We start from the raw sequence: 23,580 nt of genomic DNA, 5'->3' as shown, positions 1-23,580 counted from the left end.
GGTATTTATGCCCTTACATAATCCTCTCCCCTTGAGTGTGGGTGAGACTCATAACTTGCTTCTAACTGGTAGATGAGTCACACAAGATTATATACAATTGGAACATCGGTCTTGCTGGTCAACTCTCTGCTTTGCTGGTGTTGGTAAATTAGCAAGGGATATGTTGGGGGCCATGTTGGGAGGCCCATGTGGAAAGGAACTGAGATGGCCTCGCCCAGCTAGAACCCACCTAGAGACTGAGGCCCTCAATTCAACAGGAGGCAAGGAACTGAATTCTGCTAACAGCCTCATGAGCTTGGAAGTGGATCCTCCTCTGGTTGAGCCTTGTGATGAGATCCCAGCCCCAGACAACACCTTGAATTCAGCCTGTTGTAAGTCCTGAGGCAGAAGGCCTACTAAGCTGAGCCAGGATTCCGGACCACAGAAACAGTGACATTAAAAAAAAAAAAAAAAGGTGTTTCAAGTCTCTGAGCTTATGGCAATTTGTTATATAGCGATAGAAAACGAATACGATGGCATTCACGAAGGTTGATACAGCTGCTAAAGCATTCAGAGAACCAGGAGAGCATCACTGGGAGGGAAGAGGTCTGGAGCCCAGGGGGTTTCATAGAACATAACATAATGTTTTTGATATGACAGGAAAGACCTGAGCACAGGAATGCTAAGAATTAAGACTTCTCACTCGTGCTTAAGAGACTGTCAGAGAGACTGAGGTGGCCAGGTGGTAAACTCTTGTTTACCACACTAATCCAGTAGTGTGGATTAATTCAGGAAATGTAGAGTCATGGCCACAGATGGATTTTTTTTGCTTATTACAAAGAAAAATTAGGCTGCGTGCAGTGGCTCACACCTGTAATCCCAGCACTTTGGGAGGCTGAGGGGGGTGGATCTACTTGAGGTCAGGAGTTCTAGACCAGCCTGGCCAACATGGTAAAACTCCATGTCTACTAAAAATACAAAAATTAGACAGGCATGGTGGAGCACGCCCATAATCCCAGCTACTTGGGAGGCTGAGGCAAGAGAATCACTTAAACCCGGGAGAGGGAGGTTGCAGTGAGCTGAGATTGTGCCACCACGCTCTAGCCTCGGTGACAGATCAAGACTCCATTTTAAATAAATAAATAAATAAATAAATAAACAACCCTGATTATAATAAGATAATATACAAATATGATTTTTTTAAACAAAGTCATACAAAAGTTTATCAAATAAAAAGCAAATTCTTCCTCCTCTCCCCTCAGATTGTCAGTTCCACACCTGAAAGATTACCAGTTGTTATAATTTCTTCTCTATCCTCCAGGAAATTTTCTGCATGTATCTAAGCATATGTGTGCCTTTGTCTACAAAGAGGAATAAACTATATCTGCCCTTTGCTTTTCTCGTGACACTGTGTCTTGGAGACCCCTCAGTGCCTGCGCATTCCAATTAGCCATCCTTCTTCATGGCTGCTAAAATTCCTTTGTATGAGTATGCTTTATGTAACTAGTCTCCTGCTGATTAGCATGATGTTTCCATGTTTTCACTATGACAATAAATGTGACATGTAAATCTTTGTTCACTTCTACAGTTGTAGGATGAAGAACTAGAAGCAGAATTGTGGGGACAAAGCATGGGCTATCAATCTGTCCACAAAAGCTGTACTGATTTTATTCCCACACCTCTACAAGGGCATATTTTTTAGTGAAACTTTGGTCAATACTGCATGTTAACAAATTTTAGAATCTTTGCCAATTTAACAGGTAAAACTAGTACCTAGGGTTTTAATTTGCATACATCTGATGTTTTCAAGCTTCTCACAGGTGGAATCTATTCAAAGGATCCAGAATCCAGGACAGAAGTTAGACATTAAGAATGAAGCCCTTGGCCAGGTGAGGTGGCCCACACCTGCAATCTCAACACTTTGTGATGGCAAAGGTGAAGGGTAACTCAAGACCAGCAGTTTGAGACCAGCCTGGGAAACATAGCAAGACCCCATCTCCCTGCCACCAAAAAAAAAAAAAAAAAAATTACCCCGGCATGGTGGCATGTGCTTGTATTCCCAGCAACTCAGGAGGCTGAGGTGGCAGGATCAATTGAGGCCAGGAGTTTGAGGCTGCAGTGAGCTATGATCATACCACTGCACTTCAGCCTGGGCAACAGAGTGATACTCCAACCAAAAAAAATAAATAAATAAATAAAGAATGAAACCCTTTGCAATAAATGGAAAGAAGAAGCAATGTCATTTCAGAGCATCTTCTCAAGGGTAATGTACCCAGCACCCCACAGGTGGTCATGATCTTGGCAGCCACCTCATGAAAGCTCAGAAACTTTCTTCCTTATCTCAAAATTGCTACATACTTTGCTTAGAGTAAGATTAGTGCATTATAAAAGAAGCAATGTGCATCACGCACCATTAAAACATATATTTGAGAACCTGATGAATGTCAAAAATGATTTGTAATCAGAATGTCCCTTCTACAGAGTCTTCAGGAAAGAACTTATGATTCTCAGGTGATCATCCTCCTGAGTGTGGCCATGCTTGAAGGTTAAAAGAGCCTAGACACTTTTCTTCTACTTTTTGTTCTTTCAAGCTGAAACTCCATCCAGTGAAAATTGCTTAATGGGGTCCCTCCATTTAAACCAATAGATGTTATTTTTAAAAAAAGACTCACAGATTTATATAAAAAAGGAAATGCTTAATTCACATGTATTCAGTTTCTGTTTTGACTGTTTTCAACAGCTTTTGAAGTAGCCTATGAGCTCACAAAGCCCTCAGCTCAGTGCAACACAAACATACAGCGAAAGCAAAGGGGCTACTCAGGTCTCTCCGTCTCGGAGAAAATGTGCCAAAGACTGGATTATTTTTTAAATCTATTTTTGCAGTGAAAGGAAGCCACAGGCATCTGAATACTGGCTCTCTAGCTTGACACCTAATTTCTGCCAGGGTATGAAGAGCTCCCTTCTGAAACTGCACCTCTGGAATTTGGGTTGGTTTAAAACGAGATTGGAGCATTTGGGTGGCTTTTGTTTTTGTTTCCCGGTTCTCCTTCAGGCTGATATTTCTTTCCTCCAAAGGACACTGTGTACTCACCACAGGGACTCCTGATTATCCCGAAACACAAATCCTGATTCATTTTTTAAAGACTCATGATTGAGGGCTCGTCCTGTATTTTTGTTTTCCCCCAGCTATAGTCTACCTGAGCCAACAAAATGAGTGTATTCATTTTATTTTTAAAAGCCTCCTACAAATCTTCAGTGACTCTTTGAGTATAAAATATTCATACCTAGACTCCAAATTACAGTTGGGAGCATAACCACTCAACAAGTACTTTTAGTTCAGATTCATTTTAGATTCATACAAGCAGAAGAAGGAAACTTGCGAAACACAAAGTCTCCTTTGAAGGAAAGAAATCCTGAATGAAGAAACAGGGGGATATACTGCCATCTTAAACCAACCCAAATGCCTCTGCCGCAGTCGCAGTTATTTAGGGTGGAGGAGCGGGCTCTGGCAACTAGAGAAGGTGGCCGCAACATGGGGACACCCGAATTGAGGAGCTGTTTGGGCAATAAGCTGATTTAGAGAATTAAGGTAAGTCAATCAAATGTGACTGTCTTCCAGCTACATCGACTTTTATTAAAAATATTCAGCACTTGTGGAAGCTACTCTGAGAGTTTAGTCACATCTACTGCAGACAGCTAGAAAGGTGATTTTACTATGAATTTGGATGCCAAAAATATATAATCTCGATATTCAAAACCCATTTTTTGATTTCCGTGAAGTGCTACCTGGCAGGTCTGGTTGCAAATCATTTTGCAAATGCAAATCCCATTCTCAAAAGTTTCAGGAGTTTTTCTGGTTAGTAATCCTCAGAATTGTTGCAATCCTGGTATAGATATTTTTAGAATAAAAAAATAAAGAAGCCTCCTGGACTTTCAGAATGGAGACATTATGCTAATTGGAGATGGAAGGTTTTATTTGACAATGGTTTGAAAGAAATTCACCAGCATTTATGAAGTCTGCTGAGCTATGAGGTCTTTGAAAGGTACAAACATAGTAAAAGGCAATTTTTTTTCTGCCAATAAGATTAGACTTTGCTAACATTTTAGCTAACCTAACTAAAGCCTTACTGGGAAAGGCCACACGTGGATGCCTTTCAGGGATCACATAACTGGAAGTCCAGAGGTAGGGAAGCTTTTGAGTTTGTTTGATACTGGGGCCCAGTAAGAACGTCAAGGCCTCTGGATTCTGTTTTTCTCGTCTTCTTTCTGTGTGGTCAGCACCATGCAGGGCTGCAAATGGATCCCAGCAGCTCTTATGATTACAAGTTTCTTCCACCACCTTCAGGAAGGGAGAGCAGAGATGACTTCTCAGAAGAGAGTACTGCAGCTGTTTTTCTAATACCTGCAGCCTGTGTGGCTTACATGGCATAAAGGGTTCACTCTTGAGTTTATACCTGTGGCCAGGGGATAAAGTTGAACCTATTAGTTCAAGAGTGGGCCCAAGACAATTGCCAGCACCAGAAACTCCAGGAAAAGCCTTCTTCTTTAGCAGAAATCTTCTTCCTCTTTAGGGCTGAGTTAGAAAATCCAAACCAGGACACCCATCCATTCCAGCGCCCAGAGGAAGAGCAGCAATTTGTAGCCACCAAAATCTTCATCAAGAAATTAGAATTTTAGAGTAAATCCAAGACAGCATGCTGGAGGCCCTGTTTGAACAGGCTAATATGGAATAGATGGCTCCATCTCAAAGGGCTAGAACCAGATAGACACCACGTCCAAAGCCTTATCCCAGCCGGTCCTAGAGAGTCTTAATTCTCATTCCTCATAAAAGGCATTCACCTCATGAGAGCCACATGACCGAAAGCATAATCTCTGTGCAGTGGAACTTCAGCTAGTGGGAGGACATAGTATTTGAGTGCAAATTCAGTTACCCCAACACCACATCCCTTTGTGCCAATGCTGAGAGTAACCAGCAAGACAATTGTCACTCACTATTCTAGCTCCTCCACAGCCCACTGATTTCCCACTAATAATAACACTCTCTTATCTTGATTCTCAAGTGCTGCTATCTGGAACTGAGTTCTAGTATAAATACGCTAATGATGCTCATTCAGCAGAACCAATGAGGTTTGTCCTGGGCAGCCACAGAAAAGGCAGAGACCTCCAGCTTCTCACTGTCTCAAGCCTGGCAGGTAGCAGCACCATGAAGGGCACCAAACTATGAGAAAGTATTTAATTTACCTAGAGATGAAAAGGAAGCTGCCAGGTCCCGAGCATCCTCTCTTCTCCGGCTCCTGGACGCCTGCTGTTTCTGCCCTCTTCTCAGTTGCCTTGCATCTGGATTACTGCAAAGTCCATCTATTTTCCTATTTCTAGTGCACCCTTGCTCTACATTCTAGATGTTTCTAGCAGGTTAATCTACCACTTTAATCGTGTGACTTCCCAGCTTTGAAAAATTCCGTTACTCCTCATTCCCTGTTAAAAAAGAAACCAGGATTTTGGGCCTGGCTTTCAAGGTCCAGCACAATCTGGCCAGTCCCTGACCTCCCTGACCATCTCTCACCCTTCTCTTATGATCTGCCCATATTCTCACCCTACTATCCAGTCAGTATTTCCAGAACATGTCTACATCTCTTGCTCCGTATTATTTCTCATGCATTCCTTCCAAATGGGATGTTCTTCTGTCTCTCCCATCCAAACCCAGCTTAAATGCCACTTCACTGAGCCTCCCCTCTCAAAAGCAATTTGCTTGCCTCTCATCTAGCAACCCAAATCACCATGTGTTGGGTGAATGTATAGGTGTACATGTGGGGGAGCAGATCATTTGTGCCACAGCTCATCCACAGAAGCTCCTCAATAAATATTCATCATATGAGTGAGCAAGAATTTACAATTCTAAGTCATCTCTTATTAAATTACTGCTGAGTTCATCATTTCCTGTAAAGGAAACATTGACATGTATGTCTAATAGGTATATTACTCTCTGTATTCAATTGCTAGGGCTGCCATAACAAAGTACCATAGCCTGGGAGGCTTAAACAACAGAAATGTATTTTCTTACCATTCTGGAGGCCACAAGTCTGTGATCAAGGTGTGAGCAGGGTTGCTTTCTCCTGAAGCCTCCTCCTTGGCTTGCAGATGGACATCTTACATGTTCTTCTCTCTGTGTGTGTCTGCATCCTAATATTAAATAGGCCCCATCCATTAAATGATCTCATTTAAACTTGGTTACCTCTTTGAAGATCCTATCTATCTCCAAATACAGTCACCTTCTTGGGTACTGGGGGTTAGGACTTTAACATATAAATTTTAGGTGGACACAACTAAGCACATAACAGCATATATATTACACACAAAAAATGTATATACACATTCACACATAAACACATATTTGCCATTTTTCACACTAAATGTTAACAAGGTTGAATATAACAAAATAAAGAGTAAGAAATCTAGACAATATATGGAAATATGTGTAACAAACACAATGTTCAATTCTAAAAGATGATAAAATATCTCATTTACTGTCATGGTTATTAGGTAAAATGCATAGTATAAAGCATATGAATTAAATAGTTTTATTTTAGTGTGGTAAGATTTAGTTTTGTGTATTGATTAAATGGTACTACAGCAGCACTGACATTCCACACCACTGTTCCCATGTGCCAAGAAAAAAATGATTTCTTTATTTCCTATAATTGGACTCAGCTTTGAAGTTCCTCCCACTTTTTTCCCTGTAATGACTGGGGGAAGCTGCGCAAGCTGGCTTGTGGAGAGAAACAGCCTCCCCTGTGTAAGCTGCATCAGTCAGCCTCTTAGGCTATCTATTCTAAAGCCACCTTCCACTACAGCTGTTTATCCTTCTCGTGACTCTTCAAGGTGCCTCCAGGAAATGGTTATGTCCCTTCAGGTGTTAGGGGAGGCCTGGTCCCTATGCGGAGCTCCTGTATTTGTGGCTCCCAGGTACAGGGCATCTCCCCTCCTCTGGTCCAGACAATATCCTCTGGTGCCACTGCAGAGTGCCGATTCTGCCTGGTTCTTTGGGGACAACTATGTGAGCTCCCTTTGCTAAAGTGTCTGTTGAGCATGGGCCTGGATCAGGACTGTTGCGGGGAGAGTCCACACACATGGCTCCCTTTCACCTTGGGGGGACTGCAGATCCAACCCACAGCAGGCACGATGGCCTCATCCCTCAGGGATTGCACTCACCCCCACAACGCCCATAGCAATGCCTGGCTCTCTTCCTCACCATGGAGGAGGTGAAGAAGACAACACACAGTGTCAAAACCCTGCATCCCAAACCCATGCCCGTCCTTGCCGTTGTAGAGCTGCCATGTTGGGGGTGTCGTGCTGGGGAGGGAAACAGGAGCATGTGTTCAAGTGTCTCTCGAGTCTCACAAAATACCTCCTAGATGTTTCCCCACCCTCCCTCTTCCTGAGATCGGCCCTAAGGAAGGCTAGCCTGGGCCCCAACTACTCCTCTCCTTCTTCCTCTGGCCCTCCTCTCAAAAATCAGGAAGATATTCCTATCTGCTTCTTGTTGCCTGCAGTACTTTCGCATGGCCTCCTGTAACCTCCCCTTGCCACGGCTCATCGAAAACCTCTAGGGTCTGAGTCTGTCAATCCTCATTCTGGATATGTAAGGGAGGATTTGGGAGTTTAAATTTTTTTTTCTTCTTCCCCAAAACCTGGTTTTAAGATTATTTCTCTGTTGTGGGCTCAAGAAGGAGAAAACTAAACCTCAAAGTAGATCAAAGGCATTTTGTTCTTAGCCTTAGACTCTCAAAGAGTGGCCCTTGGAATAGGAGATTAGCATCACCTGGGGGCTTGTAAAAAATGCTGACTCTCAGCTCTCCCCTCCTCACTCCAGACCTTCTGATTCAGAATGTGTAATAAGACCTCCAGATGGCTCCTGGGCACTAGTGCACTGATCTAGGAAAAACTCCTCATCAACCTGTCCCTCATGGATTCCCTTTCACTTTCACAGTGGATGGGTTGAAAGAGAACATGACTGATGAGGCGACAAAGGCACTGGTTTGATATTTTCAATAATAAAAATTTGCTCTCCTATTCATCATCAACAAATGCGTATCTCTGCAAGAACCAAACCCTTTCCATGCCCAGAAAGGTTTATGGTTTTTGAGATGAGTTCTGAGACCTGTTCAGCATGCACTTCCCTATGTCCATGTACCCCAAGCTGTGGGACAACCAAAGCCTGGCAAAGCTCCTACCCTCCACTGATCTCATGCCACATTCACAGTCTCTGGACAGCCAGATGTGTTCACTCTATTTTAAAAGGTTAAGCTTCTGAGCCTCAGTAAAATTAACCGATTTACTCAGAGTCACCCAGCTCCCAAGAGACAGAGCTGGGGCAAAGCTGGGTCATTTGAGTCTATGTCCAATGTCTTCCCCAAGCTGTTGAGAAGGAGAATGCCTAGAGTAAGCTTGTTTCTCTTTCTTTAGAAATAACCACTTAAAAAAAAAAAAAAAGTGCTTGCCTTGAGTTAGAACAATTGGTCTTCTGTGTAACTCGGGATTTTCTGTGGGAGAATATGATTGCCCTCTAAGATACCAATTTAAAATGTTAGGATTTTCCTTCATATAATGATGACATTGATGATATAACAACTAGTTAAGGATCCAGTTTTACTGGAGGAAACATTAACCACCCTCAAAAGAAATACACCCTTGGCACCCTTTTCTCCTCCTGGAGTAGGCACCTGGCTGCACAGGTGAGTGCTTGGGAGTTTAAAGGCAAGGCCTGCAGCTGCCATGGATGACATCTGTTTCATGATCCTCCCTAAGGGAGCTTCTCAGGCACCACGCAGCATGTGATGTAAGTCAGACCACTTCCAAATCAAGTGAAGATCCATCCAGCTACTCTACATCCTGCAATAGCCAACATACAGAGAAACCATATTGAGTCTTCTGGGTACTGGTTAATATCTACAGCAGGCCCACTCTGAGTCACCATCATGTGCATTGCAGATCTAATCTCCATGATGTCTGGAGGAAGGAGAAAGCATGATCTTGTTTGAGGAAGATGAGGAAACTGATGCCTAGGGAGGTTAAGTACCTGCCCAATGCTACTCAGCTCATAAGTGACAGAATCAGACTCAAATCAAGGTCTTGAGTCTAAAGGTCATGTTCTTTCCCACTGCCATCCATCAATTTCTCTCTTCAACCAGTGAATACCATTGGTTTAGACCACCTGTTAGGCTGGATGAGAAGTCTCAGGGAGGAGCAATTACTAACAGAACCCTGAGGAAAAAGAATGCCTGGCAGGGGGCTGATAAGAGACCCTTGGAGATAGGGAAGCAGAGCTCCCCAGACATCAAAGGTAGTGACTAACAGAGAAGGTCCTGCCCACTGTGTTGACACAGTTGCAAGGAAAAGGTGGTGTTGATGAGTAAGACCAAGCTAAAGCAAAGCTGAGTTTTTTCCCAGCCCAGTCCCAGCTCCTTCTCACACAACCCTTTGAGAAACAGTGCTTTCAATGTGCAGGACTGGTGTGCCTTCACCTTTTCTTGTCAAATTTTAAGTAAACCCAACCATAACCCTTCCAGGTACTTGGGATATGCTGCAGTTTTAATAAAGACAGACCTTAGAACATTGTAATGTAGAATTTCCTGCCAACCTGGCCAAAGGTTTCCTTCCCAGGCCAGTTGCCTTCACATTTTTTCTCACAAGAAAATGTGGTGATCCATGCAATTGCCAACTTAAAAGCAGGAAATTGGATCCCTCTGGGTTTTGGACTCCTAGGAAAGGGGGTGCTCCATAATAAATTGTTTAAGGGAAGGAACCAACCTCACCACCTATCTCTCAACACCTGCACACTCCACCTGTCCACCAGCTGGTGCAGCCTGCAAGCCACTCAACCTACCCTCTCTACACTCCCAAGTCCAAGCAAGATGGAGGCCTCTACCTAGATGCCTTATGACTGGCTGCTGCTGAGCACTGGCATCCACTCAACATCCCCAGAGAACACAGACCCCGCCACAGACATCAATGGTGGAGATGAATAGCAATTCCTCTGCGAAGACCCTTGAGAATTCATTATATGGGTTGTTCTGAACACTCCTTTAAACATGCAAATCCCTTCAGTACCGCTGTACTCGTGATGGAATAGAATATGAATCAAAGGCTCAGCTCTTTTTATGCTCAGATCATAAAGTCTGAAGCATAACAAGTTTATGTGTGGGTTTTTTTTTTCAACCAGAGGGCATAGTTAAGGCTTTACTTACTCAGTGCTGTCTGAAAGAAGCTTAGGAAAGGGGAAGTAGTATTTCAAATGTTATCTATTTTTAAAATTAAAATGATTAACGACTAGAACATAAAACTCTATTATAGAAAAGGCCATTGAGACTATGATTAAAAATACAGAGAGGGTGGAATCTCCAGATAAATTCCAAAGAGTCTTGTGATGGATTTAAGGTCCCATTAGCCTCATGGGGATCAAATCAAAGGCTCTCGGTTAAAAGTAAATCTGAGACTCAGGAGTGAGAGTTCTTACAAGGACAGGAGAAATTCCACCAGTACTTTGTAGCAATGGCCCTGAAAACTGGAGGACTCTTCTCACACATGGTGGGAATTATCACATTCCTGGTATTTTGCACAAAAGTGCTTCTGGTCAAATTATAAGTGCTTTCCTCTGTAGTCTATTTGAGCCCCCCAGGTATAGTCCCTTTTCTTGCTTCTGGTGTTCAGGGAAGAGCTAGATATCTAGCCTTTCCTTGAAGATTTTCCGTGATGGTAGTATCTTATCAGGAGTCTCTATTCACTGCAAGTGAATCACCACACCAGGAAACTCAAAGCAGGGAAATCATTTACCTTCTATTTAATAGGGAACACAGTTCACCATTACTCAATACTCTAGCTGACTCTTTCACCACTGAGCATTGGAAATGTATAGTTCTAGAAAGTTTCTGTTCAAATTGGGCATTTCCATATGCCTCCTTCAAGTAATGATAATAATAATAAAATTTAATTTAATTTAAAAAAGTCTTGGCCGAGCACAATGGCTCATGCCTATAATCCCAGCACTTTGGGATGCCAAGGCAGGCAGATCACCTGAGGTCAAAAGTTCGAGACCATCCTGGCCAACATGGTGAGTGAAACTCCATCTCTACTAGAAATACAAAAATTAGGGGCCAGGTGTGATGGCTTATGCCTGTAATCCCAGCACTTTGGGAGGCCAAGGTGGGCAGATCACCTGAGGTTGGGAGTTCGAGATCAGCCTTACCAACACGGAGAAACACTGTCTCTACTAAAAATACAAAAAAAAAGTTAGCCGAACGTGGTGGCACATGTCTGTAATCCCAGCTACTCAGGAGGCTGAGGCAGAAGAACAGAAGAATGCCTTGAACCCAGGAGGTGGAGGTTGTGGTGAGCCAAGATTGCGCTATTGTACTCCAGCCTGGGCAACAAGAGCGAAACTCTGTCTCAAAAAATAATAATAATAAATAAATAAATAAATAAATAACCAGGCATTGTGGCACACCTATAATCCCAGCTACTCAAGAGGCTGAGGCAGGAGAATCATTTGAACCTGAGAGGTGGAGGTTGCAGTGAGCCGAGATCGTGCCACTGCACTCCAGCCTAGGCGACAGAGAAAAACTCCACCTCAAAAAAAAAAAAGAAGCCTTGGGCTCAATGAGCATCTTGAGGGAGGAAGAAGGGTTCTCCATTCTGCATTCAGCTGCTGACCCTCCAGGTGACACTGACCTCACTGTTCCTAAATGCTATCCCTAAAAAATGGGGCGGTAACATTTCTGAATGCTGAGATATCTTTCCAATACCTCATTGAATAGGCCCAGAGGTCGTTGGCAGAATATCACTTTTGGTGAATGCAGGTGACTCACCACCCATGACTGAAGATTCAAGTTTGAAAAGTTGATTCTATCTTTTTTTTTTTTTTTTTTAGACGGAGTCTCACTCTGTCGCCCAGGCTGGAGTGCAGTGGTGTGATCTCAGGTCACTGCAAGCTCTGCCTCCCAGGTTCTTGCCATTCTCCTGCCTCAGCCTTCCAAGCAGCTGGGACTACAGTCGCCTGCCACCATGACTGGCTAATTTTTTGTATTTTTAGTAGAGATGGGGTTTCTCCGTGTTAGCCAGAATGGTCTCGATCTCCTGACCTCATGATCCACCCACCTCAGCCTCCCAAAGTGCTGGGATTACAGACGTGAGCCACCGCACCCAGCCAAGTTGATTCTATCTTAAATGAGTTGAAGGGGACTCATGGCCTCTCCACACTTGAGAATGCAGTTTGGGAGTTCAGGAAATGTGATTAATATTATATGTCTACTGGTCTGTCCCTTCAGCCATTCTTAAAGATATTATTCACATTTAAACCTCACAACAATTAAAACTCATGTATCATTATCCTTGTTTGATGACTAAAGAGCTGAAGCTCTGCATGGATGAGGCCTCTAAGCTCTTGCCATTAGGAAATGGAGACACTAAAACTTGGATAATATCCAAGCCCCGAGTATATCCCACATGCCTAACTTCCACCTGCCACCATGTGCACCTTTCTGCTTCAGGGTAATTTCTAGCAGCAGAACTCTATCCTACCCACAAAGGACTGGAAGTACCTGGAGAATTAAGACACCTGAGCAGCCACTGTCAGTCAGTGACTGACAGGAGTTGGTGCATAAATACCTCAGCTACCCTACGCTTGCGAGGGACAACTCTGAGGCATATGTTCTAGTCTGGCTCCCAGAGGTCCCAGCAGAGTTAAGCACCAGTGCCCACAGTAGTAACCTGCCTGATGGCAGGCCCCTGCCTGGCTGCCTTCCCTTTCCTCTCTCGCCTCCTCACTCCCCTACCAGCATTTCCTGGCCAAATATCCTGCTTGCACTCAGATCTTTGCATCAGAGTAGATTTCTGGGAGAGCCAAAACTAAGACACAGAACTTTTGAGCCCAGGTTTTATGATTTCATTTTACCTGACACTTTCCTGTCTGTGTGGGTTTGGAGTTTTATGGAGACACCATCAGAGGCCTGATCTACCAGAGAGGTAGATCTCTCCCCCAGAACTGAGCTGTCTCCACTGACTGTGGAAACTGGAGGGGATGTTCCCACACGCATCCTCTCTATCGGGGTTAGTGCTACAGCCTCCTGAGTGGTTGTCTCAGCTGGGCTCCAAAAAGGCAGCCTGTCAATTGGAGTTTAGCATGTGGTGTGTTTACAGTCAGTGGGGTCAATTGGCAGGGGTTGGGGAGATGGAAAGAAGGCAGGAGTGAGCAGAGGGAGAATCCGGTCCCCAAAGAAGCCTTGGCCAACCATATGGTGAGCCCCAGAGCTGGTATAGTTCTCAGAGTTATCTGAGTTTGGCTGAGATGGCCAGGCCCTTGTAGACTCTCATCCAACAGTACTGGATTTAGGCCACTCTAGAAAAGACCATGACCTCAAGGGAAATGCTCTCTGCAGTTGAGTTGACCCCTGAAAGGGCTGACAGCTGAAGGCAGCTTGTGGTCTGTACTCCCAGCAGCAGACCACCAAGCCCAGTGACACCTCAGTGTCCAGTGAGTAGTGATCCTGGTTCCAATCTCACTTCCCTCCACCTTACTGAGAGAGGAGCTGTTGCAAACCCATCCTGGGCTTTTCTCCCCTGCTCAGAACACTCTGTGACTCTCCATTCCCAAGAGAAGAGGCCAAACTCCCTAGCCTGAAAGCTCCTCAGACCAATTCTCTCTTGTCTCCGAGCTCTTCTCGCTGCCCTTCCCAGGAAGCTCCTGCCCTAAAACCTGCTGCCCAGTTGCTCCCCTGTCTTTGTGCTGGCATTGCCCACCCCCACCCCAACTCCAGGAGCCCTGTGTCACTTTCAGCCTGGCATACTTTCTTTTCTTCCAGTGTTTGGCTTAAATATCAGCCCCTCAGGCAAGAAGCACCCCTGCCTTCCAGTCAAGGAAGAGTGAATTGCTGTTATCTCAGGGGTGCATAGTCCTGCTGCTGCAGTAATGAATTTTGTTGTGTTCATACCTATTTCTGGTTTACTCCCAGCTGTGTGAACTCCTGGAGGACATTCATGCTGCCCCATGAGCTGTGATGTGAGCTTATGGGACATACTAGGGATTTGGTGTTTGTCAAATGAATATTGGCTGAGCTTCTCTGGGAAACAAACAAATGCACCTTTAAATAAGAGCTAAGGCCCAACATTAGGTCACACCCCTGTCACAACTGTGGCTGCAATTAAAAAGGAGAGGGCCATCTGCTGTGGGGCTTTCAGCAAGCTTCTGCACCTGCAAGCTCTTCATCATAGACTGCTCTTGGGTGCCCAGAGCCACCTGGTATACTCCCATAGACAGCTTCACGTGCCTGGGATGTGTGAGACCCCTGCCCCCAGGAGGGCCCTTAAACCCATGATGGGTGCAGCGCTGAGCCTCACTCACACACCTGAGTCCCCTTCAGGACCAATCTGAAGCTCCTCTCTGCCGGGCATAGCCTGAAATGGTGCACACTGGGCTTCCCTGCCTTCCCCACTCCCTTATAGACCTCTCTGGGAAGCACACTGACTTGGTAATTCTCATGCACAGGAGTCCTCTCCTCAGGCTCTGCTTCTGGGGAACTCACCTGAGACACCAATAGTAATATACTGACTAAAGAACTATGGAATATACACACTGCACTGCAGCTAAAAAGAAGAGGTCATTCTATACGTGTGAACCTGGGAAGACCCCAAGTCATACTTTTGTGTGTAAAAGTAAGTTGAAATCTGATAAGTGAGCTAAAGTACTATTTAAGGAAAAGAAAATACTGAGTAGTGCTTTGGAAAGTTAAGAAGCACATTCTCCTTCTCAACACCTACCCCTGTGCACTCCAGCACTGGGCTCTGCATCCCCAGTCCAGTGACCAACCCGTCTTCTATGTTTCCCAGCAATGAGCAAACTAGCTGCTGATCATGGGGACCTCTGCTCCCACTCATCAACTAAGAAAGTCCCTTGGAAAAGGGAGCAATATTTTTTATGAACTATGTAACTATGTTGGTGAGCTTAAAGAGTATGACTTTCTTGGTTACCTGCAATGAATCCAAGTGGCATTTTTTTAGCTGATGGGTGAAACTTGACAATGGTTCCACCCTCAGAGCAGGCCCCCCCGGGCTGGTCTGAAGCAGCTGGTATGGAAGAGGGTGTCAGACTGGCTCTGGCAACTGAGGGTCCTTCTAGAAAGATGGATGGAGGAGGCTTCTGCCAGATTCAGGTCACCTGGAGAACATCACTTGGAAGAAAGATGGCTTTACAGATGGGAGAGGAGGGGAAGTGCAGAGACTACTAAAGGAACAGAAAAGGAAATCAGAAAGTGGAATGGTGAACAGCATGTTACCGGGGAGGGTAATCTGGAGGTTGCAAAAACATTTGGAAGCTGAGGCTTCTAGGACCAAGCGACCTCAGGAAGAGGGCAGAGAAAAAATGGAGGCAGTGTTAGCATGTAGTAAAGACTTTAGAAAAAAATGGAAACATGGAAATGTTGGGAGTTATTAACAGCAGTAAAAATGAAATGCTGACTTTAACCTTCAAACGAAGGGAAAGCCATGGAATTGAAGACAAGGTCTGGCTGTTGGCTAGGGAGAGTCACAAGTGGGTAGAACATGTTTTCTAATTCTGGAGTAGTCTTTGGCCCAGAGCTCAGCACAGCTACTATATCATGTATAGAGATGAGAAATAATCTTTTCAAATGTGTGGTGTCATTTTGAGCAAATGTGTTTATTTTTTTAAGAGGGTTGTTTTAAGTAAGAGTTGAGATGACAAATTATAAAACATAGTATAATGCATCTCTCTGTGTAAAATGTTGAGAACTTTCTCAGCTGTAATGCTGAGAAGCTGCAGAGGATACAGGAGAAAAAAAAAAAAAAAAAACATTAATTAAATGTTCTCAATATGCCAGACCCTGGGCTAAGCCATCACTATGAGCCTCCACTCATATCATCCTTACCTAGTCTGAAGAGGTGGCTTCTGCTATTATCCCCCTTTTCCAGATGAGAAAACTGAAGCTTCCTTGCAAGAAGAGCTAATGGGCCCTCAGCTCCCAGTGTATACGGTCGCTCAGGCTTTCTAGATGAGAACCCACAGTAAGGAATGCATTTTCCATCCTGATGCAGATACACACACATTTATAACAGAAACAGATGTTTTCCAAGACTCTGTTTACTATGTGAGATGCATTGAGAACTTCTATTCCATTATTTTCTTTTCCAGTACTTGTAATGAAGTAAATTGCTGTCACACACATTAATGGGTCATGAATGGAAGTCTGAAAAGCTTCCGTCTAGGATTTGTTATTATCTAATTCTATCTCTTCAAAACCAGTGCTCACAAGTAAACTGGGTTTTTAAATACAAGTAACATAGAATCTGTGCTCTATTCTCCCATCCACCCATCCATCCACTCACACATCTACACATCCATCCATTCAATAAACATTGATTATCACACAGACTTGTAGTCCAGATTCCTCATTACAGGAACTGATGCTATCTCATCAACTCTCTGCTCTCAAAATGGAAAAACTCAAATCATCAAACCAGGCAAAAAAGTCAGTAAATGGCAGATATACATCCTAAAAACATCCACTGAGAAATTACAGATGCTTCCAAAGCTAACATCTTTGTGCATCCCACTATCTCTCCACCCCCAGAAAAAGAAACTCTTCCTTCAGACAACCAATCACAAAGACAAAGAAACATGCAAAGCATAATAAGTGAAAACAGTCACCATAACTTTCCAAGATGTTGGTATTGGAGGCATCACCAGGCATAAAAAATGAAAACTGAAACCACGCATGCCCAAAGTGTGCTTGCATTTCTAGCTTCTGAATTTGTTGTGAGTCCTGCTAACCATGACCACAGGCTGTTTAAAATTACACCATTTGCCTTATTTAATTTTCTTCTGAAGTCATAAATATTAATTAAGTGAAGCCACATAGAGCCTGCATTTCAATCCTTTCACTTCCTGAGGACCATAAGCAATTAAGAGCCGCAGCAATTTAAGTACTAGCTGGTTCTTTAGGTCTGCCCCGTGACAACCACTTTTTTTTTTAAATTAAGTCAGATTTATTAAGTCTTAGTGGTTTCTTTTTCCTACCTAACTTCTCCTGGCCTGTGGGTGTTCCGAATTTAATTTCTCCTCTTATAAATAGGAACTATTTTCCTGCAGCGGTGGGGGGGGGCTGGTCATTTTCTCTAAAAGACGATGCAGAAAAGCGTCTGTTTTGATTAATAAGAACCAGAAATATTTATGTGCAGCATGTCAGCTAGCTGGTGGCCAAGACCGCACTTATCAGTGTTTGTTTAGAATTATTTTATGACAAAAGCAAAAGAGATTATTGTACAATGTAAGGAAGATATAAAGTAAAATGTGGAAATCCTCTCACAATCCTCCTAAGTCCCAAGCTCTAGGCCTATCATTATTAATAGTTTGGTGTGTAAACTTCAACCCTTTTCCATGCAGTGACAGAATCAGAGTTTATTTTTATAAAACTTAAATTACTCATATGCTGCAACTATTTAGCTCTTCATTATAAAATCATCATACTTTTTATATTATTTCATAGAGATATCACTGCTTATAATAGCTAGATGATACTATGTAATAAAGTTGGGTTGTTGTTTATTTAACTATATTTCACTAGCAATAAGATCTTGGGTATACTGTAGATAAACTGCACACACACACACACATTAAATACATACACATATACGCATACACACATGTACAAATGCACACTATTCCAATAACCTGGAAACTTTACCTCTGAGTATTTTCTTTTCTCCCAGGTTTCTGATAACTTCTCCATCTCACTAAAGGAATGCCTTTTGGGAAACAAAGAAAATTATAAAATGAAAACAGGTCAAGATTTGGGTCAGAGGGCCTAGACTGTGATCAGAAGGGTTGAGTGAGCCATCAATGTCTCTCACCCCAGTTTTCCCAAAAACAAAGTGAGCTACCTTATGTAAAAGGCTTGCATGAATCATCAAGTCTGAAGAAAATATTAGCCTCTGCCCTGACTTATCTCTAGTCTTTGAGAGCTCAGTCATTTGGAGGAGGGTAGGTAGAGGAAACTCTTGGGTAATGTACATGAAGAAAGAATTCTGTATTTCTAAATTTAATATGTTAAGAGGGAGAAAAGAATGAAAGAAAACAGGCGAGTAGAGATAAAACAGTCTCTTTTCACTTTCTACTTAACTATGAGAATGGGGATAGTGAGTGTCAGATCAGAGCTCCCACCCCAAGGGACTCTGACCCATGTTTCTCAACATTAGCATCTACTTAGCAGTTTATTTTGAAGAATTAGGAGAATGAATTTGCCAGATTTCACACTTAAACAGCACATCTAAACTCCTAATCTTTTGAAAGGTATAGACTTATTCATGTAGACTCCTCCGGAGAATATTATGTGTCACTTACATCATAATTTTTCATATAACATAGTATAATTCATTCCCAGGCAGCATCACATATTCCAACCTTCTAGACTAACAGAGGCAACCTATGGGGTGATTTAGTAGCCAGGTGTGAAGGGGACAACTGAAAAATAAGTTTGCCTGTTATATCTGGTTCCATCCAGGAATCTCAAAGCAGCTTAGTATAATTTTTCACCAGTTTTATTATCCCCAATCCACATTGCCTTAAAAGCACACATTGATTAATTCTTGGTCTAAATTTTTTAGTGTTTCTACATTAATTATTTATGTGCCTTTATAAATATGGTAGGAATTTTTTTAATTTGCCCACAGAAAGAAATATTTTCCCTTTCTTTTAGCAGTTCATATGTGAAAGAAAGGAGCCTTTCCAGAATGAATGCTTCATTTCAATTTCCCCAAAGGGAAAAATTATCTTATCTCTAATTATGAATGTATATTGCAAATTAAATAAGCATTAAGGAAATGGCCCAATTTGAAAAATTCTTCTCACCTTTGAGACACAAATTTTAGTTTCTGAGCATTTTCTGTTATATATGTTGGGAAAAAATTGTGTGGTGCACTAAGGAGAACAGTTGTATTTCTTAACAAAGGGGTTAATTGTGAAGTCTATGGGTTCGGTTTTAATTTTTCCTAATAATGTTATTTTCTCATGCATGGGTAGGCAATGCCAACTCAATGTCAGTCCAAATTTTGTGGAGGAAAATTTCTATTTCCAGTTGCCATCACAAGAGACTCAGGTCTTTTCCAGGAGGACCATGAAAATCTCATTTGAAACTCAATAAGCAGGAATTTCTTCCTCACTTTCCCTTCTTTTTGATCTTTCTATTTTGTTTCTAAAATGCATATTGGGATCAAGGAAGAGGTTCAGGGGATGCTTGGGAGAGGTCAGTCCTATCCCTTTTTTCTTTTGAGTGGGAAGCCCTGCATAGCCTTCAGGGCCAGCCCAGCCCCAGAGGTGGGCAACTGGACACGATCAGTCTGTGTTCTCTGGGGCCTCTTCCTTAAGGAGAAAATTTAAAAGAGTCTTGGTGAGTGTTTGCTGATGCAGTGAGGTTGCAGCTGACACTACTCAGTCTGGCTTTTATATATATGTATATATACTTTTAAAATGACGTTTCCACATTGCGAACTGATCATTGCCACAGGTCCCCTTTCCTACCCAGTCAACCAGGGAGGTCCCTGTCTCCGGAAAACACAGCATAGGAGGGGGAGTGTAGGATGAGCTAACAATGCACCATAGGGGGCATGGGGGGTGGGCAGCTCTGCTTTGCGGGAGGACCACTACATTGCTTGGGCTGCACAGACAAGTTCTGACTTCTGTGGGCTGGGGGCCATGAACTGTGGCTGCGAGAAGAGTCGGTGTGGCTCAGAGCAGCTGAGAAGGGAAGGACGTAGATGCACTAGGGAACCTGCAGAAGCTGAAAAGGAACCTGTACTTCTCATTTTATCAAGTCATATATCACCACCCAGCTAGGGACAGACTACAGGATCCATGAGAGAAACAGGTCTTTAAAGCTGTGCTATTCCACCTGTGGTCAGTGGACAAGACTGACAGCATCAGCATCCCTTGGAAGCTTGTTAGGAATGCAAAACTCAAGCCCCTCCCTGCAGAATCAGAATCTGCATTTTAACAAGATCACCAAGGGATTCCTATGCACTTAAGGGTGTGAGGGGCCGTCCCAGTCCTAGTTCATTCACCCAAGTCCCAGTGGGTTACTGTTGCTGTCATATGGTACCCCTCCCTGAAGCTCTCCTTTTTGCAGAGAACTCCACAATCCTTCCTCTGGAATTACTCTGGGGAGTAAAATTAACAAAGAGCTAAATAATGCAGATGAGTGTATTACAAAGCATTAGGAGCTATGTTTGACACAGGATGAGGCTCCCAAGCAGCACCCACCACGTGCAGCAGCACCTCTGGCCACCTTCATCTTTCTTTCTCCTGGAAGCCAGAAACCCCTAGTTATCCCTTTGATAGGAAACTGATATTGTAGAGGAATTGCCAATGGTGACAGGACAGAGTTGGGCTACCGCAGGGCTGCTTGTCTACCTGACAGCTGAGCCCTTGCTTTTTCTATTGATTCTGGGTCAAACCAGGCTCTTCGCCTTGGGTTTTAGTCCATCTCTGCCCGCAGCTAGACTATTTTAGAATGGTGAAATGTTTAACTTTCCCTTTGGAATAGAATTTTAGCGCCTGGAAATTCCAGGGTCATGACTGGAAGAAGCCTTAAAAGTAAAGAGGCTGGGACCTGTGGCAGAAAAAGGGAGAAAAGGTGGAAGTAAAAGAGGAAAACAGACTTAGTTTCTAGAAGCCCATGGCTTTGCCTATTTGTCCACCATCTGGAATATAGTAAGTGCTCATTAAATATTTGCTGAATGAATCCAAAACATATAAACTCCCCATCCTTGTCATTGCTTAATATTAGAGCAAGTTATATATAGCTCTTTTTGTTGATTCAGAGCCTGTGTACCATTTGAGATGGAAACGAGAAGCAAACAACTGCTTCCTAAGCATCAGCCAGGAAACCCAGGACTTAGTGGCTTCTTTCTGATCTCCATGTCTCTCATATGCTTCATTGTTTCATACTTGTTGAAGGTGCATTTGTTTATCCAACTAAGTAATCAGCAGCTCATAGGCCTAATGGTATCCTAAGAAAGAATGCCTGGGGTTGGATTCTCCAGGTAGTCTGTGACTGACGCCTCATGACTCTTGTCCTTCATAAAGCTTACTGCTTGCCTGTTTGGCAGGAATAACTGAGATTTCTCCCAAGAATAACATCCAAATGTATGAAATAGCTCCCAGGGCCACAAATGCAGATGCATCTAATTTAAGCATCCCTCAAAGAGAAGTTTATTCACACTCACGTTGGCATGTTATTGCTACTAAAAGTTGTCATTTTTTATTTTTATCTCTTCCAATTATTTTAATTACCTGCTATAATAGTCTCACATACCAGAAATGTGCTAAAAACACAAGAATGATGAACAGGGTGTCAAATATATACCAGAAATATTTGTCAAACCCTGGCCCAGAATGGGCAGAGCACTGGCTTTCTTCACAGACCTACACAGATGGGAGCGGAATCCGCAACTGCTCAATCCATCCACTGAGAAATCCCATAAAAGATGGACAATCCATAACTGAAACCCAACCTTCGGCACAATGATCAAATTCTACATGCATAAAGCAAGAGATCTGTGTGCCAGATCCATCTTAAACGACCCCACCCAGAGGACAGAGTCTGTCTCCTTCCCCTAAACAATATGCAGAAACCACCCTGGTAAGTCAATACCTGTGGTTGACATGAATATTTCTTCTCTTCCTCTCTCAATTCAGGGAAGATCACAGTTCATCTCCTGATACCAGTAAGACAAAATAATAATGGCTTGTTTTTCAGAACTCAAACCAACCTGTCGTCAGTTTGTATGGTGGCTTCTCTGATCTCCTTTCAAGGATGAGAACTGAATGAATATTTGCACAAGTTATTTTGCCAAAGTTTCCTTAACATCAGATCCAATATCCTTATTACATATTTCACCATAAAATAGTAAAAGAGAATGTAATAATAAAGTAACGATATAAAATGATGCAACCTATACTTCTAAAAACATAGATTGAGGATATAATTCTACCACCTGAACATAATCAAGGTTACTAACATTGTATTTATTTAATTCATTTTATTTTCTCATTTTAAAAATGTATGTTTCATCTTTTCCTGTGGATCTTGCGGTGGAGAGATAAATTGCACACAGGCGCACAGAGTATTAAACTTAAAATGTTGCACCTTGCCTCCCCATTTATCAGCATTTTCCTGAGCTTTTGCTGAAGGCTGTAACATGCTGAATTTTTTTTATTCTTTTACATAAATACCCTCTGATAAGGTGTTCTTAGCTAATGACCTTTTCAATTGCCCTCTCCGTAAACAACTGGTCTTTTGACCATCCAAGAACTTTGAAAGCCAACATAAGTGTTTGAAGGCGTGCTCAGTGCCAAGTAGACAAATTTTGATGGTCTAATTTTTTTTTTTTTTTTTTTTTTTTTTGAGATGGAGGTTTGCTCTTGTTGCCCAGGCTGGAGTGCAATGGTGTGATCTCAGCTTACTGCAACCTCTGCCTCCCGGGTTCAAGCGATTCTCCTGCCTCAGTCCCCGAAGTAGCTGGGATTACAGGCATGGGCCACCACATCCTGTTAATTTTGTATTTTTAATAAAGACGGGTTTTCACCATGTTGGTCAGGCTGGTCTTGAACTCCTGACCTAAGGTGATCCGCCCACCCCGGCCTCCCAAAGTGCTGGGATTACAAGCATGAGCCACCGCGCCTGGCTGATTTTTCAGTACATTTCAGAAATAACAACCCACCCAAAGAAAGTGAAATGTTGATTATAATTTTTGACACATGATACGCCTTTTCTTCATTGAGACTTGAGATTCATCCAGAGAATGAATAAGGGGTGTTTGGACGTCTGCTTTTTTACCAATTAAAAAGTTTATAAGAAAGTAAAAATGCATATTTTCCCAAGACTGTGTTGTCACTCTTCCATCCCCTCTGCCTTCATCTTGCCTATATATCTGCCTTATGTTGCCCTAAACACGTTGGGGAACTTTGAGCAAGGCCTTGCCTGGGTATTTATTCTCTGAAAGGTTTTAGGAACTGGAGTATTAATGAGACTTTTATTGTTTTTCTCCTTAGGTATTTCATGGTTCTCACTTAGGAAAATTGAGTTCTGTTCAGTGATGCCCCTTCTGCACTTATTAGTTTCATGTGACAAAGAGAGCACTAGGGAGGACTTTTGCTAGGGGAACGCAGGATTGTTCCAACAAGATGAAGGCCTGGAAGACCTGGATGGCCTGGGTATTTTCTTCCCAGGGAGACCAGAGGAGGTCTGGATTTGAACTCGAGTCTTACGACTTTGCCATTGAGGCAACATCCAAAATAAAAATAGCATGCTAACCCCAAGCACAGTCCTCAGTTATAAAGCAGCTTTATTATAGAAGCCGGCGGTGACCTAACAAAATGGAAAGGGAAGGGCTTTGTAGGTCGCGGCCCTGCATGAGGGTAGACTAAAGAGGGATCGGGAGAAACATCTGCAGCCCGAGTTCCCCGCGAACTTTTTCCTGGAGAGAAACTCCGGGAGCAATCTTCAGCATTCAAGACTGAGCCAGAACTCTGGATAACCCTTT

The 23,580-nt window shown here is 43.0% G+C and overlaps 1 long non-coding RNA gene across 1 annotated transcript; it reads left to right on the top strand.

Annotated features, from left to right (window-relative positions):
• Positions 1 to 3,396: 3,396 nt before the first annotated feature.
• On the top strand, positions 3,397 to 23,356 carry LOC129021388 (uncharacterized). Its single transcript, XR_008496053.1, has 3 exons — positions 3,397 to 3,568; positions 21,459 to 21,677; positions 23,090 to 23,356. It is a non-coding gene; the product is annotated as an uncharacterized LOC129021388 (long non-coding RNA).
• The last annotated feature ends 224 nt before the right edge of the window (positions 23,357 to 23,580 follow it).

The sequence above is a fragment of the Pongo pygmaeus genome, chromosome 21 (assembly GCF_028885625.2).
Source record: "Pongo pygmaeus isolate AG05252 chromosome 21, NHGRI_mPonPyg2-v2.0_pri, whole genome shotgun sequence".
Lineage (NCBI taxonomy): Eukaryota > Metazoa > Chordata > Mammalia > Primates > Hominidae > Pongo > Pongo pygmaeus.
Note: the sequence above shows the minus strand (reverse complement) of the source record. Positions and strands in the feature narration are given on the sequence as shown.